Raw genomic sequence first — 5938 nt, 5'->3', positions numbered from 1 at the left:
CTAAAAGCGAACATCGTTTTCTTTAGGGAAACCATCTTTCGGATGATTTTGTTAACATAAGGCTTTTACTAAAAAAGATAATATATAAAGTTGAGTCAAGAAAAGCTTTGATCATTTAAATGAAACCATTTTGTACAAGTAAATAATTGATTTTCCAGTAATAAAATAATTTTAAGAGTTGACCAGAAAGTGAGACACGCATTAAATAGAAGTGTTTGTGCACGATACATAATAATTGGTACATATTTGTATTTAACTAGCACAGGCCGATGCAAAAACTTATACTCCCACTGTCTCAATTTGTTTGATATTTTTCGCTTTTCGAGAGTCAAACTTCTTAATTATGACTATTTGTTAGACCTAGAATCATAAGAAAATTCGAAATAATATTTATATAATAAGAAATTATGTAAAAAATACTATAAGTCACTATAATTAATAATCTAAAATATTTAAAAGACATATGAAAAAATTACTAGTCAAGAACAACTCAAATTTTCGGCTTCAAAAAAAAAGTCACAAACAAATCGTGACTTTAGGAGTACGTTGTTTTAGAAAAGTCAGTCTTTTAATCGATTTAGTTATAGCTAAGCAAGTGTATTCAACAAAAATATAAAGTTTTGATCTAAAACTTAGAACTCTTAACTTGGTCGCGGTGTATAAGATATATATGATTGAGATTTATACTAACTTTTCTAAGATAAGTAACCAAATTTTAAGTTGAAAATTTAAAATAAATGTAGAGAATTGACCAATTTATCGGGGTGTCGTCTATTACCTGATTTTTTTTATTTTTTTTTTATTCACATTGCATTAATTTGACTTTTTCTTACAATATACCTATCTCATACTCCATGGAAACGTGTCTAATTAAGGTCACTACCGGGCGGCTGTTTCAGAGCTTGAGATGCCAACCAGTCGGCCGCGATCTTACCTTATAGTATAATAACACAAAAGAATATCGCAAATTAGATGATGATGAGAAAGTAAGCAAATTAATGCATCTACTAGAATGTCAAAGCCGACTGTATAATATTGGTACGACTACGATTCGTATATCTTACTTTGAATTTTCTCTGGTCAAATTGGAAGCAGATATGATATTCGTGTATCTCTGTTTAAGTTAACTTTTTAATTTTCAAACCAGTTTCATTGACTTATTAGCCCAACATTTCCCTATAAAATACCATATAGCAAATCATTAAAATCACATCAAATTTATCCAATGACGAAAATTCCACTATTCTGCTCGTCCCTTATTATTTTTCTTGTTCTTGCTACTTCAATAAGTCCTTCCCATGAAAACCAAACATTTCTTGAATGTCTTAAAACAAATTCAAACCCTTCCTATCCAATTTCCTCACTAGTGTATTCTCCCAATAATTCTTCATTTCCATCTGTTTTGCAAGAATACATAAGAAATTTAAGGTTCAATGAGTCCACAACAAAGAAACCTCTCTTCATACTTACCGCTCAGCATGAATCTCATATTCAAGCATCAATTATTTGTGCAAAATCACAAGGTTTGCAAATGAAAATTCGGAGTGGTGGGCATGACTACGAGGGTCTTTCTTATGTCTCTGACGTACCATTTTTCATCGTTGACATGTTCAATTTCCGGTCTATAAACGTTAGCATTGAGGACGAATCGCTTTGTTGAAGTGGGTGCAACACTTGGTGAAGTTTACTACAGAATCGCCGAAAAAAGCAACGTGCATGGCTTCCCCGCTGGAGTTTGTCCCACCGTGGGCGTTGGTGGCCACTTTAGTGGGGGCGGTTACGGTAACATGATGAGAAAATACGGCCTGACGGTCGATAACATCGATGATGCTAAATTAATCGATGTTCATGGTCGAATCCTCGACCGTAAGTCCATGGGGGAGGACTTATTTTGGGCCATAACAGGCGGTGGAGGGGTAAGTTATGGAGTCGTCTTATCATATAAAATAAAGTTGGTTCGAGTCCCACCAAAGGTGACAGTTTTTCGAGTCCAGAGATTTTATGACCAAAATGCGCCGACCTTGCTTACATATGGCAACGCCGCTGCGACAAAGGGGACAATGATCTTTTCATGAGAATGATCATTGACGTAGTTAATAGCACTACACGTACCACGGAGAAAACCATAAGGGTGTCTTTTGTTACTTTATTTCTCGGAGACTCGAACAGACTTCTCTCACTTCTGAACAGAAGTTTCCCAGAATTAGGATTAGAAAGAAAGGACTGCATCGAGATGACCTGGATAGAATCCGTTCTTTACTATACAAGTTTGCCAATTACCCCAATTGATGCTTTGCTAAGTAGGTCACCTCCCCTATCATATTTGAAAAGGAAATCAGATTACTTGCAAAAACCAATGTCAAAAGAAGGGCTAGAGTTCATATTCAAGAAAATGATAGAGCTACAAACCCCAACGATGTTGGCGTTTAATCCCTATGGTGGAAAAATGAGTGAAATTCCACCTTTTGCTAAGCCAATGCCACATAGAGCTGGAAATATTGCCAAGATTCAATATGCAACAAATTGGAATGAGAAAGGAGTTGAGGCTGCAAACCATTACCTCAACTTGACAAGAGTACTGTATGAATATATGACACCCTTTGTGTCAAAATCCCCAAGGTTAGCATTTTTGAATTATAGGGATCTTGACATAGGTATTACACACAATGGGAAATTGAGTTACTTTGAAGGGAAAGTGTAAGGATCAAGTATTTCAAGAAGGAAAATTTCAACAGGTTGGTGAAGATCAAGACTAAGGTTGATCCTGAAAATTTCTTCAGGAATGAACAAAGCATTCCAGTTTACCCATCTTGGAGGAAGTAGATGTATATATATATATATATTAAGGGGGAAATATGGATTTATATATAATTTAAAAGGTGATTTGGTTTCATTTAGATTATTAATTAATTGTTGTTTGATTCTTAAAATGTAATATTCACACTAGTGATCTGATTATGAAGATAATGAATACTGTAATATATTTATGTAAAGGTTGAAATTTTAATATGATTTCGTTTCCTACTATGAATAGATAAAGTTTTTTCCTTCTTTTTCTTCTTCTAGGTGTTGAGTTTAATTTGGTTAGTAATCCGTGTTAGACTATTTACTTAATTATATCTTTAACATAACACACGTGTGTTGTCAAAGAAGCATTTTTTTCACTTAATTATGTTTCCAACACGTTCTTCATCTGTGGATTTAATTTGATTCTTTTTTTATGAGTAAAAAATGTGAAAATTCATCTTAATAATGAGTGGAGATGAGACTCAAATCAAAATATTGTTAAAAAAAAATACATTTTTTTTAATTACTTAATTATATGAATTCTTTGTTTCATCATTTTGGTAAATGGACAGTATAAGTGCACGTGGTCGAAGAGGATTAGAGAAGACGCTCAAGGTGTTGGTTCTCAAGCTAAGCGCATGAAATAAAGATCTAGATGTGAAATTTATGGGTTCAAAATAGTAACTCCATCAGTTTCATAAAATTTACTTAGCGCAGAATCTATTATTTGTACATATTTAGTGAATTTTTAACACATATATATAGCCTAAGTCAAATCTATAAGTATGGGAGTTCATCTGAACCAATAGGATTTTTTCAAGACTCTACCATAGATTAAAAATTTCAATAAATATCTACATGCACTATATATTACATTATCTAATAGCAATTTGAGATCACTACAGAAATATATAAACTTAAATTTTGGACCTGTCTCGGATTAGAATCCAGTGACTTCAGTGCCAAGTTGTCAACAATATAATCAGCTTTGCATTAACACCAGCTGATAGGAGGTAGCTCCATTTCTATATATCGTAATGTCATGTCTTCAAACTCATCAATATAAGGCCAACAACTCATGGTGGGCGGAAGAAATGAGAGTCTTCCTACTAATTTCTTTCTAAAGAAGGATTATCGTAAATGAGACACAACTGCAAATTAAAACACCGCCCCTAATTAAGTGACTTCTTGAAAAGAACCATATACGTACGCAAACACACACGCACGTACGCATGCATTCCCCATCTCTCTATTTTTGTATTTCTCTCCTAGATCCATGTTATATTACTAAAAATGGAAAAGATATTTGTTATATTTCTGCCATGTTAGACGACGCTGGCATATTTTGCCACACACAGCTTGATGACTTGATCCGGTGAACCACCATTGGAAAACTAGGCCATGAAAACATGATTCATCCAATATGCCAAATTTAGGCAGGTTATCGATCCTTTCATTTGTTAATTCAGTCTATTTTGACTCATTCAATTTAGTTCATCTAAAAGTTGGATTGATTTAGACATACATAGTCCAGATTAACTCATGATGAACTTTCTTAAAATATTTTCTTTAAAAAAAAAATACTTTGTTTGTCTATATGTTTGGCAATTAAACAAATTATAAGAAAACAAACAAAATAACTAAAACTTGGTAAGTGTTGGGCAGATTAGGATATGACCTGTCATTGAGCACATCTTAACTAAGCCCATCTCAGCCGAAATAATCTTTAAACGAGTTGATCCGCTCATTTATTAGCTCAACTCATTTTAACCAACCCAAAATAAGCCAACTTCGCGCCCATTTGACACTCCTTATTATTCTTATGTCGTTATGTTATCTTGTTCCTTGATTCTTAAATTAAAGTTGCTCAATTATTGTTACGTAAGACTTATTATTATGCTCTGGATTATTATCTAGTACGTTTTATGAATAGTGTAGTACTGTTATGCTATAGAGTATAGATGATACATGTGGTTGATGGTGGATTACTTATGTTATATGAATGAATGATCGCATAGTTGCATAGGGGTGGTCAATGATTATCTATATGTATATATAAAGCAGGGATATATGTCCGCAGATGTGGCAGCCCAAAAAACCAGCATTTACATTTATTTATTTTCTTAGAATTTTGGTTTTTTTTTTTAATTTAAGTGCCCTAAATAAATAAAATAAAAACCCCAAAAGTCACAACTATTAAAAATTCTCTTTTGGTTTGACTTAAATCTACGGTTACAACCGCTTGAAGATCCCACCGATTCTTTTCCCCGACTCTTCATTCTGTCTCTCCATTCTTTCTTTATTGTTCTTCCTTTCCTATCCATTTTTGTTCTGTTGTTCCCTTGTTTCATTTTCTTGGATTCCTCTATATTCTTTCCTCATTGCTATCTCCACTTTATTTTTCATGCTCCAGTTACCTGAAATTTGATTTGTTTAATTCTGTCTGTGTTTGCATTACAACAGTGAAGAGGAAACTACATCACCAATGGTACCCTACTTATCTGTGAGATAAAAAACAAGGTGCTTACTTTGACGTCTATAAACAATTCGATAAAATGCCGTGTAGAGACACCACGGCTTGAGAAAAGTAATCTTTACCGCATATACATAACTCTAAATTTCACGACAAAAAAAAAAAAAAAAAAAATCTGGTGTGATGTTATATCTCATATTTTGTACATTGGGATTATCCGGGCTAACCATGATAAGTTAAGGACAAGACTATTTCGGGATACGAGGTAGAGACTTTTAACTTCCGATTTTGTTTTAAGGCATAAGTTGCTTATGATTTTATTGGTATGGAATATTAAGGAAAATTTGGGGTTGAAAGTGAATTAAAGGAAGTTATTAATTCATGAAATAAAAGGCCAAGTGGCGGTGCAAGGTGGTGTGGGCCATGGGCCACATGGATGCATAATATATGTATACAAAAGATGACATCTTCATCATCTTCACAAACCTTAGAAGCTTATAGAAACTTGGAGAAAAAAAGAGAGGAGCCAGAGGAGCCATTCGGCCAAGCTCTAGCCGAACAAGGTCCAAGAAAAATTGATCAAAAAATATTTTTCCTCAAGCATTTCAACTCCTTAGAAGGTGTATAACAACATGCGGTGGTCGTTGGAGTAGCAAGAACAAGTATTAGTTCAAGGCA

At 33.7% G+C, this 5938-nt stretch overlaps 1 pseudogene; it reads left to right on the top strand.

Moving 5' to 3' along the window:
• The first annotated feature begins 1203 nt into the window (after positions 1-1203).
• Positions 1204-3031, top strand: LOC132042176 (berberine bridge enzyme-like 8; annotated as a pseudogene).
• Positions 3032-5938: the final 2907 nt, after the last annotated feature.

The sequence above is a fragment of the Lycium ferocissimum genome, chromosome 2 (assembly GCF_029784015.1).
Source record: "Lycium ferocissimum isolate CSIRO_LF1 chromosome 2, AGI_CSIRO_Lferr_CH_V1, whole genome shotgun sequence".
Lineage (NCBI taxonomy): Eukaryota > Viridiplantae > Streptophyta > Magnoliopsida > Solanales > Solanaceae > Lycium > Lycium ferocissimum.
The sequence above is the reverse complement of the archived record's forward strand: the minus strand, read 5'-3'. Positions and strand labels throughout refer to the sequence as shown.